Source organism: Calonectris borealis, chromosome 26 (genome assembly GCF_964195595.1).
Source record: "Calonectris borealis chromosome 26, bCalBor7.hap1.2, whole genome shotgun sequence".
Lineage (NCBI taxonomy): Eukaryota > Metazoa > Chordata > Aves > Procellariiformes > Procellariidae > Calonectris > Calonectris borealis.
The window spans coordinates 2,114,629-2,125,016 of record NC_134337.1 but is presented as its reverse complement, the minus strand read 5'-3'; the positions used below and the strand labels follow the sequence as shown (position 1 = coordinate 2,125,016).

At 46.4% G+C, this 10,388-nt stretch overlaps 1 long non-coding RNA gene across 1 annotated transcript; it reads left to right on the top strand.

Annotated features, from left to right (window-relative positions):
* Positions 1-3,954: 3,954 nt before the first annotated feature.
* Positions 3,955-7,010, top strand: LOC142093365 (uncharacterized). The gene is made up of 3 exons (XR_012677414.1): positions 3,955-3,978; positions 4,169-4,201; positions 6,966-7,010. It is a non-coding gene; the product is annotated as an uncharacterized LOC142093365 (long non-coding RNA).
* Positions 7,011-10,388: the final 3,378 nt, after the last annotated feature.

The window sequence follows — 10,388 nt, the reverse complement described above, 5'->3', positions numbered from 1 at the left end:
ATTCACACTGTCCTCCCTGCAACTGCGACCTCTCCTCACAGCTTCTAAAATTCCTCTCACCAGGGGAGTTATTTCCTTCTTATTGACACCTTCTTGAACAGGCAGATGGGCTGACCACTTACAGACCCACTAGGACCAAAACCTTTTATGCATAACTATATCAAGAGGTGTTAAAATTGGCCGTGTTTAATTTATAGTCTGCAGCAGGGGACTCAGCCCACTAGAGACAGCATGCTGGAGCATTAGCTCTGCTGTCAGCTCAATTGTCAGCCGGATGCCGAAGGAGGTGGAGGGGATACTCTTTGGGTTACAGCTTTCTGCATTCTTGATCGCAAGTCAGCAGAGTCATGAACCCTAAGACAACTGTTGTGATTCTTAGGCCCTGAAGCACTCAGCAGGTCCCAATAAAATGCTCTCACGCAGACATGTACACAAATACATATACACACATGTACACACCAAATGAGGGAAGAATCATCACTATGACTGGCAGAGGAGAAGACAGACAGACAAAAGTGGTATATCTGTCTGGATGAAACACCAATCTCTGATTTCTGATGTTAGTTCAAATGAGTGTGCTTACTTAAAGCTTTCTTCATTGCCCTACTGTTGGCCAGATATATGGGTGCCCTGTCCCACAGTACACAAAGTTCACTATAGTTTGGCTATTGAAAGAGAATGCCCAAGGGTAGGGATAACAAATTGCGAAAATAACTTACAGCAAGTCACTCCCGACTGGCATTTACTGCAGCCAAGAGTTTCTGAGTTCAGTATCTCCTGGCTGTTTGTCCTCCTAGACTTCGTTCCTGACCTTAGAAAAGACCTCTGAATTTGAGTGGCAGAAAGCTGTGTCACAGAGTTCCCATTATAAAATAAATAAATCTTTGTTAACTCTGTCAGACACTCTGCCTTATTATTCCAGCTAGGAGGCTGTGTTAGCCAGATATGATGGTTAAAAATCTCCTGATATTCCTCTTTATGGTCAGTTATTTCCATTTGTCCTTCTGTCCTACCTTGTTCTCCCTTTTGGTATTTACCTTTGTCAGGTATTTAATATTTTTTTTCCCCCATCTCTGTTTTGTTGCACTGAACAAACTAACCTTATTCATTCTTTTTTAATACAGCTTGCCCTCCACTAACCTGAGCAACCCATATATCTTCCTACTTGAGCAAATCATTCTTGAGTATGGACAAACAGCAGGGTTTCCCGTATTCTGGTGGAGGCCTCAAAAGTTGAGATCAAATGCTGGCATTGATATTTTTCTAATAGCAATGCTTTATCAGCTTGTGCTGGAATTGCATTTGGAGTTTTCCATCCACTGCTCTCATGGTAATTTCCAGTTCTGTATACTCTGTTCTCAACTCAGCTTTGTCGTCATCACTATTGCCATCATTATTATTTAAAACTGAGGCTTCACACATTCTCACCCTCTCAACACTGCAGAGTGAACCCATTTCATCTTCTTTTTTTTGTCTAGATTTTTTCACTATTTGTTTGAAAGAATTTATACAATCCTACCTAGGTTGATATTTGTCAATTCTTACTTGATCAAGCACATCTTGATTTTGAAAACATACCAGGTTGGAAAAGGCATAAAATCTAGTAAAACATCCTTTCTCAAACTCATCAGGACAAAACCCTGTTGTTTCTTGTCCTATTGCTGTGCACTGCTGATAAGAGTTCAGTCCCCCCACATCCTTTCTTCTCCCGGCTGAACAAATCCAGCTCCTTCAGCCTCTCCTCTACCTCATGGGTTCTAACCCCCAACTGAACCTCCTATTTTTTGGCTCTCCACTGGACTCACTCCAGTATGTCCAGGCCTTTTTTTGTAACTGGGGAGCCCAAAACTGTACGTAGTGCTTCAGATGTGGCCTCATAAAAGGAGGGGAAGAATCATCTCCCTCAACCTGCTGGCTGTGCTCTTGCTGATGCAGCCCAGGATGCTGTTGGGTGCCTTTGCTGCAAGGGCTCACTGCTGACTCCTGTTTAATCTGTTGTCCATCAAGTCTTTTTCTTCAAAGCTGCCTCCTAGTCAGTTGGCCCTCAGCCTGCTCTGCTCCATGGGCTTATTCTGGCCCAGGTTCAGAACTTTGTATTTGCCTTCAGTGAACTTCAGAAGGTTTCTGTCAGCCCATTTCTTCAGCCTGTCCAGGTCCCTCTGAATAGGATACCCTGCTCTTCAGCATATTGACTGTACCCTGCCTGGATCTTGAGTTTTGGATATGAGAAGGGAGGATAGAAGAATGTCGCCACGTAGATTTGTGTCACTTGCACTTCCCACAGCTGCTGTCAAGATCTGAGCTCAGGGTCCCAAGTTGCCATATGTGTTTGGCCAGAAAGCCTGATCCTTTACTTATGCCTTTCCTTTCACTGCTTTTGGATCCCAAAGGCTCTGTCCCAAGAACTATGAGACTTTCTCTGTGAGGCCTTTGAGACCTCTTACAGTTTTCACACCACCCTCTGCAATGTTGTATTGCTCCTTCCTGTCTTCGCTGCCATTTGGTAGCACCATCACAACTCCCTTCCAGTGGGGGTTCGTGATTGCAGCCCCCAACCTCTGCTTCCATCCCAAATACAGTGGATCCTGAGTCCTGTGGGGCTGTTCTGCAATGCAAAATCCTCATATCTCCAAGGGGAAAGGGCTGAGGCAATGTTCTCCTGTGTGAGTGGCTTTTCTGTCCAGTCCCCAACTTGCCATTCCTCAGATCTGTTTTGAATTATGTCGCTGAGCGTCTGTAGAGACAACATGCTGCTACAACAAGCAGCCTGGAAAAGGACCTGGGGTCCTTTAGGAAAGGGCACAGATGTTATGGTGGATGCCAAGTTGAATATGAACCAGCTATGTGTGCTCGTCATAAAGCTAACTGCATCCTGGGCTAAATCGGAAGGCGTGTGGCCAGCAGAGCAAGGGATGGTCACAAAGGTGACAGGGCCAAACACTTCTTGTGGTGCCAAATTATAATGGGCAATGGCCACAAGTTGCAGCTCAGGAGGTTCAGGTTGGGCACTAGGAAAAGGCTTCTCCAGGAAGCTGGTGCAGGCCTGGCACAGGTCATCAGAGAGGGGGGAACCTCTGTCCTTGGGGGGAGTAAGGGGTGGTTGTTAAGACTCAGTGGAAAAGCCATGGCTGCTCCCATCTGGTGTTCAAGATAGTCCTGCCCTGAGTTGGAGGTTGGACTGGGGACCTCCAGAGCCCCCTTTCACTGACACCTCTGTGATTCAGTGACCATCAGTGACCCAGCTGCAGCTCTCTTTCAACCGCCAAGTTAGGTGGCTTTCGGGTTCACCAAGGCTTTGCTTGTACCTGAGTCTTGTATGAGTGCTGTGACCTTGCATCTCTGGAAACAATGGTTAGGACAATGTGATGTGGCAAATAATAAATCCTTTTTAATAAATACAGCGGAGAGCACTACAGGCCTCAGCTGCTCTGTAGACTCTCACAGCTTTCCTGTCACCTTCTGACCAGGTCAGCGTGACTGGCTGCCTGGGACCTGTAGATGGCTTTGCCTGATACACTGTATAGCTGAGTGTTAAAGAACATTTCCTGGGTGAAACATTTAAGGAACTGTTATAACTACTTGTGTTTGAAAGAGGCCTCAATTCATTGAGGCTTGTAAAGGTAAACTGGGACCCTCCTTCTCCTTTCACCTTCTAGTTGAGCTCAGAAATCAGCTGACATAGTTAAGCTGACAGTCATTAATTTTTTATGTCCTTTGCTTCTGGCATTCTGTCCTCCTGTCTGATCCAGCAATTTGGGTCTGTTGACCTTTGTGGCATGTGGCAAGGCCAGTGTATCTTGGCTTCTGCCTCAGACGGCTGTGGCTTGTTGTTTAAGGAAGTTTATTTCGCAAGGATATGGTCATAAGTCAGCAATGCGCATGTTCTATTTTTGGAGGCATACCTAGAGAGTCAGGAAGGAGGCCAAAACCCTTCCAGAGAAGACAAACTGCAGATCTCGATGTTCTTATCAATGAGATGTAAGTTCATAAGCTACAAAGAAGATACAAATTGTTCAACAGGATAAATAGAGAGGACAGAGAAAAGAAAAGTGCCTGGAATATGAGATAGCCATTTAGAAGATGATGGATAGATAGGAAAATACTACACCAGGAAGAGAATTAAAATTATACTTTGAAAGATGGACATGGAGTCTTAATAAACACAAAGCCCAGAAGTTTTGTCTTCATATTCTTCCAGAAGGTGAGCAGCAACAGTTAATGGTTTATTTGATTGCTCCTTGCTTTTTAGAGCTCTTTAGAGTTTTTTTCTGTATCTTCCTGGGCTGCTAGGAGTCTTGTTCTCTGTGCTAGGTTGACCCTCCTGCATCGGCAGCCTCCCACTCTGCTGCTGCTGCCAGTTTAGGGTGGGACCCAAGTTCCTTAGTATTGCCATTAAAGGAACGGTAAGGATGGCCAAGAGGAACATCTCACTAGTGCATTCCTTCTCCCAGCGAGGACTGGGAAATTGTCAGCGTGACCGAGCTGGCCTGGAGGAACAGAGGGACTCCAAAATTGTAATGGCACTGAAGAATACAGGCCAGCCCTCTCAGATGATAAACATGTGAGGTTTCTCCCCTTCTCATCTCCACCATGGGCTGCATAGACAGCTCTGCCCCTGTATGGTCACAGTGGGAGGAATAATACCTTTGCGCTGGTTACAACCCCTTCAAAGTAGGCACACTCGCTGGGTGAAAAGAGAGGAGTAAGTGGTGAGTGTAAAATGAAATATGCCTGAAAAATAAGGTGAATGAAGCTGAAAACCACATAATGGCTGAGAGGATGACCCATTCACTGTCATGGTCATAGACAGCTCTGAACCATCTGGGACTCTCAGTCTGTCAGTCAAAGAGATTGACAAGGATGTGCTGGACTTTGTAAAGGCCCAAACTGCAAGCGATTTGCTTGCCGTTCAGTTTGCCTCAGAGCAACAGACCAGTTCCCTCTAAATGCAGGGTTAATCAGGGCCTTTGCGTGGGTCTTGTTTCCTCCTGCTTAGCTCCCAGCACTGGTACTGTCTGCCCCAGCTGCCCTTCCCAGAAGATGGTCCTCCCTCATCCATCACCCGTTTGACACAGGATCTGTCTCTGACACCCACTCCTCCTTTCCTCCCTTCTCCTAGTCTGCCTGTGACGTATCAGCACCCCTGACATTATCCTGCCCATTTCAGTGATGCCTCTATCCATCCGTCTGCCTTGAAAAGTGACCGGTTCACTATGCCCCTCCGCCCTTCAGTCAGACAGGAGCCTGCCTGTCTGCCTGACCGCAAGCAGGCAGAACGTGCTTGGTGGTGGAAAATGCAGAGCGTGATTGTATGTCACCAAAGGCAATACATAAAAAGTAGCTCCCGGACACTGTCAGAGACCAAGTTGTAAATTGGACTGCAAGACACAGTATCATCATCCAGTTCCTATTCAGAGGCTCTGCCTTTCTCAGGCAGTTGCTGTGTTGTAGGGAATAATGTTGCAACAAGGTGACAGAACTCAATGTGAGACATTAAAGAAGAAGAAGGTGATTTTGTTGTAAAACAAAATGTTTTCATTCACTCAGACTCATATATGCAGGTACTCACAAGGACCAAGGTGCTTATGTCCCAGTGGTCTTCCCAGCGTGTGGGCACCAAGACATGTGCATCCAGGTGATCCCAGTGACTTCAGGGAAGGCTCCAGGTACTCAGTACCCATTAGTCAGGTCTGGACACTTCAAACTAAGATGACTTAAAAAACTAAGTTTTGCATCTTCAGGAGCCTTGAAGTGCTGACAGTGACTTCATCTAACACTGCCAGGGCTAGGCCGCATGGCAGTCTGACCGTCACTCTTTGGTGCTCTTTACTAGGCATCTCCAGTTCTGCGCTTGTCTCATCCCTGGGTCAGTCAACTGGCAAAAGGAGACCCCTGTGGTTGGGTTCACAGCTGATACAGCTTCACAGCACAATGAATTGAGCATGCCCTAACAAGGAACTACTTTGCTGAAGACTGCTGAGATCGTCCCACAAGAGATAGTTGCAGTTTTGATCCTAAACAGAAAGATTACTATCTGTGACGCTTTTTAGAAAGTCAATATTAGTGTGAAAAGCAAGGCAGTAGTTGCATCTCCAGGGATGAGCCTGGAGGAATACTGTTGTGCTAGACGGCATTGATCAATCCACTGCATATGCTCGAGGGAGGAAATGGCACAGGAATCAAATTCAATTCCTTGTGAAAAGTCTTGCAATATTTTTTAAACGTTAAGACAGTGGGATCACATTGATTCATTCAGGAGACTGAGGGAGCATGGAAGGGAGCTTTCCAAATGTCTCAGTTTGGAAATCTCAGAACAACAGAAACTCCCAACAAAAATGGGCTTTCCTCTTCAGTTCCAAAGAGTGAATACTCCTCCATGAAATGGTACAATTTTTCCTGTTATATGCTGGGGAGTGAGAGGAGAGGGGGGTAAAGCTCTCTATACTTGGTTGTCTGCTTATCCGTTGTTCAGTGTCTTTTCTGCTTGCTGCCTGCCTCTTCCCATGGCTCCGCTCCCACCATTCCCGTCAGTCATGAACAGGGAAGGTATGTGGGGCAGATGAGTGCTACCGAGGGCACGGACATTCAGAGGGGTTAGAGAGGTAATCTGGGGCTGGGAATCAGCAGGAGAGCAGAACCACCTGTAGAAGCAGGAGGATTTAGGGAAGGCAGGGTGGGAGGGGAGGAGGAGCTGAATTTGAAGCATGATGCACCTGCTGGGTGCAAGGCTTGGGTGAGCTGGTGTGTCACAGAAATGAAGTTCTCCTGAAATCCAGGATCAGGGATGTGAGAGCACTAATAGGCTTTAATTGCCCTGAGCAACTTTATGTGGGACCCCTTGCCATACCTTCTGCCCGTGGCCCAGGAGCTCTGTTTAAACTCAGGCCTGGGCCTTCATCCCCTTGCTGCGCTTTGCTGTAGTTACACCTGTTTTCACCTGTTCCTGAATTGTTTGGATTTCCCAGGTTGACCTTGGACCTGACTTGTTACCTTGCCTTTGACGATCATGGGACTGTCGATGGACCCTGTTGCCATCACCTCTCTGCTCACCCACACCAGGTGCTGGGCGAGTCACCCGGTCGGTAAGGTTTCCTGCCCTGCCTCTGCTGGGACTGCCCCTTCCATCGGGAGCAGCCTTGTGACTGGTAGTGAGCAGTAAAGGTCTGTGTCTGTCACACACTGGGTCACTATCACATGAGAGAACTAGTGAGGGAACTGGCTGCCACAGGATGTTTGGGGGCAAAAAGGTGCCTTCATGATGCAGTAAAAGCCCTCACAAGACCATCAAGAACCCTGCAACTGTCAGCCGAGACAGACTGACAGGGTGATATGAGACCTGCTTTGGGCCTGGACCCAAGAATGCATTTGTAGGCTGGGCACTTACCGTCTCGCTTAGTGTCATCTGGCCTGTTTTGTGTCACAGGCTGGAGGTCAGGTTACCCACATAGCAATCAGAGCTTACAAGGGCAGACTCCTCTCTGTTAGTGGTACTGGGTCAGGTGAGCTCCACTGAATCTCCTCAGGCACATACTAATTCCATTTGAAGGAGGCTGGAAGAGATGAATCAGAAACCCAGTTTGGTTAACCCTGCTGGGTTTGGCCCATCTTTTTTTTATGCGACTGAATATCTGGAGCATGCTCATCTTTTCCTGCTGCTATCCTGAAGATGCAATTATTGATCCAGTGGGTGTGGGTGGCTGAAAGGTAGAGGAAAAGGACATGCAATAGTTGAAAATGCAGCTCTGGTGGCAACGGCCCTTAGTTTGTCCTGTAGCTGAACCGCCTGGAGGGCTCTGAGTGCTTTTGGATGCTTCAGTAACTTGTGTCCTCTGCCTCACAGGTGCTCATTGCCCCTTTGGCAGACGGCTGTAGGACAACTAAGAGGGGATTCTGGCTTTACTCTCTGGGCATGGGTAATGGAGGGGATCCCCAGCACCTCACCTGTTAGAGTTCTGTCTTTGAACCATACCCTCCACTTCATGTCTGGGTGCATGTGCTGAGCACCTGGCTATTGGGTAGGTCATTCAGCTAATGGGTTGGTTCTCCACAGCTACCTGACATCAGCCTCACCACAGGCAAGACTTCCAGTGATTACTGAAGTAGTACGGCCTTTGAAGGCAATAGTGAATTGTACAGGCTCAGGTGCCCGAAGGGACTGTGATGTGTCATTCTGGCTGGATGCTTGAGAGTTGGCAAACATGATCAAAACAGATCTTTGCCACCAGGCTGCATCCTGGTTTGGTATGGAGCCTGTGCTTTGGATTGAAGCAGTGTTGTAGTGCCTTACTGAATGGCACTCTTACCAAGACTACATGTTGGGAGCCTGAAAACTGGCTGAGATGTGACAATTCATACAACTGTCTCTAGTGTCCATGTCCACTTCCTTGAGACTCCTTGCTTCTTGAGCGTAAAGCTTGAGAAAAGCACAAAGTGGATTGTATTCTTACTCTTTCACAACAAAGGTTCAGGGTTCTTAGGCTTAATGCACTAGTAGTTCATTTCTGTGTTTTACCCTCATTTGATGTAGAACCGAGAAGGTTTTTGTGCCCTCAGTACAACTCCTAACAGACAATTTAATGACTGGGTTGCAAACACGAAAGGGGAGAGGGCCAGGGCTGGCTGAGCTGACAGTGTTTTAGAATAATACTCTGTGGGAGAGTAACAAAATCTGTCTATGTCATAAATAAATCTGAATGGCTTATTTTGGCAAAGATTTTTCATTCCTGACAAATGCAATTTTGAGACAACCAATAACCACTTGCTAATTTGGGATGAAGTTAGAATTGGAATCTGACATCCTCAGGTCAGCTCAGATGTAGTATTTGGTGGGTTTCCAGTAGAGTCCTCTCACATGTCTGATAGGAAATGATCTTTATGAGGGCTGTCAAAGGGAAGGGTATACCCAGGCTTACAAATCATTGAAGTGGGTTATTGGAAAGGGATGTGTCAGAGGATTGCTAAGTAAAGCACATTACATAAGGCTGCCCTTTGGGTTTCTGACGTCTGGTAACTGGGGCATATTTTGAAGTCTTATCAGACTGATTTTAGCATCTCCTGGGTTATTAGTACTTGTCTGCTTTTTGCGGCAGAAGATGTTTTTGCTCTTCTACAACATTAAATGGGACCTTCTATGTTTTGCTGACTGTAAATGTGTGTAAAGGTGTGTAAATGTGATTCTTTGGGATGTGTCACCTGCACTTTATGGCTTAAATCTGTTACAGTATAACCTCAACAGATTGTGCAACAGCTCAAGCTCTCCCATCGACAGAAGGATGCTTAGCTATTGAGGGGCAAGGTAGGAAATCCTCAGTAGATTTCAGTTGGTCACTGTGATGTTAAGGGACTGGTTAATCTCTCCAGCTCCAGGTGACTCCGATAAGCAGAACCTAGTCTGCAGGGGCATCTGATCTCCATTTCCAGCCTGACCTAATGGTTCCTAATCGCCTGTTAATGCTTCTGAAGTACCTTTTATTCAAAGGGGTGTACAAAGCTATGTAGGTAACAGGCTGCTCTCAGCCATGTAACTGGAGTGCAGGCTCATGCTTTTCAACTGCATGCTAATAAATTCACATTAGCGCTGTGAGCTGGTGCTGTGAAGTGGTCTGTCCATCCCTTATATTCATAATATTAAGTCTTCAAAGAGTTATTTAAAAAAGGAGTGTATTTGGAGAAACCTCATCTTGTGCTTGGCCACTCACTTTTAACTGAATTTCAATTTATCTGATCAGTTAGTAACCCTAGTTATTCTTGAGATTGGTCTCAAACCAATTAAGCTGCAGTTTCCTTTAAAATATCCAGAGCCATTCAGTTGTATCAAAGTTTTTAATGAGTCGCTGTGAAGAGGAAACACAATCTGCAGAAAAAGCACCACTCCAACTGAGTTGTGAAATGTTGAAGAATTATGTTGATCTCAGGTTTGTCCAGCACCATTACTGGTATGGACTGAAATAATAACGAATAGGAGGCAGGTGCATCTGGTTCCCATAAAAAAAAAAAATCATCTGTATGTCTTACAGGCTAACAGCCCTGTGACAGGCTTCACCTACCATAGGGAAAGGGCGAGAGAGGGATTAAGTGTAAGAGAAGGGGAGGCAGAAGGCGAGACAGAGGGAGCAGCTGAGAAGGATCCCGGTGACCCAGTACCCACAGCTGAGCACTGACTGCAGAAAGGACTCGGGTGAGCTGCAGCTTTGACAGCAGTCGGGGTAGAAGAGACCTCTGGGGTGGCACACACAGGTGAGTCCTGTGTACCTGTTTCAGATAAGTAGCTGCGTTTGCTGTGAGAGAAGGTGTGTTTGAGCTCCTTGTGATCACCTTCACAAGGCAGAAAAGGCGACTCATGGGGAGTGACAGACCCTGCTAGTTTCATGCCTGCAGAAAGGGGAACA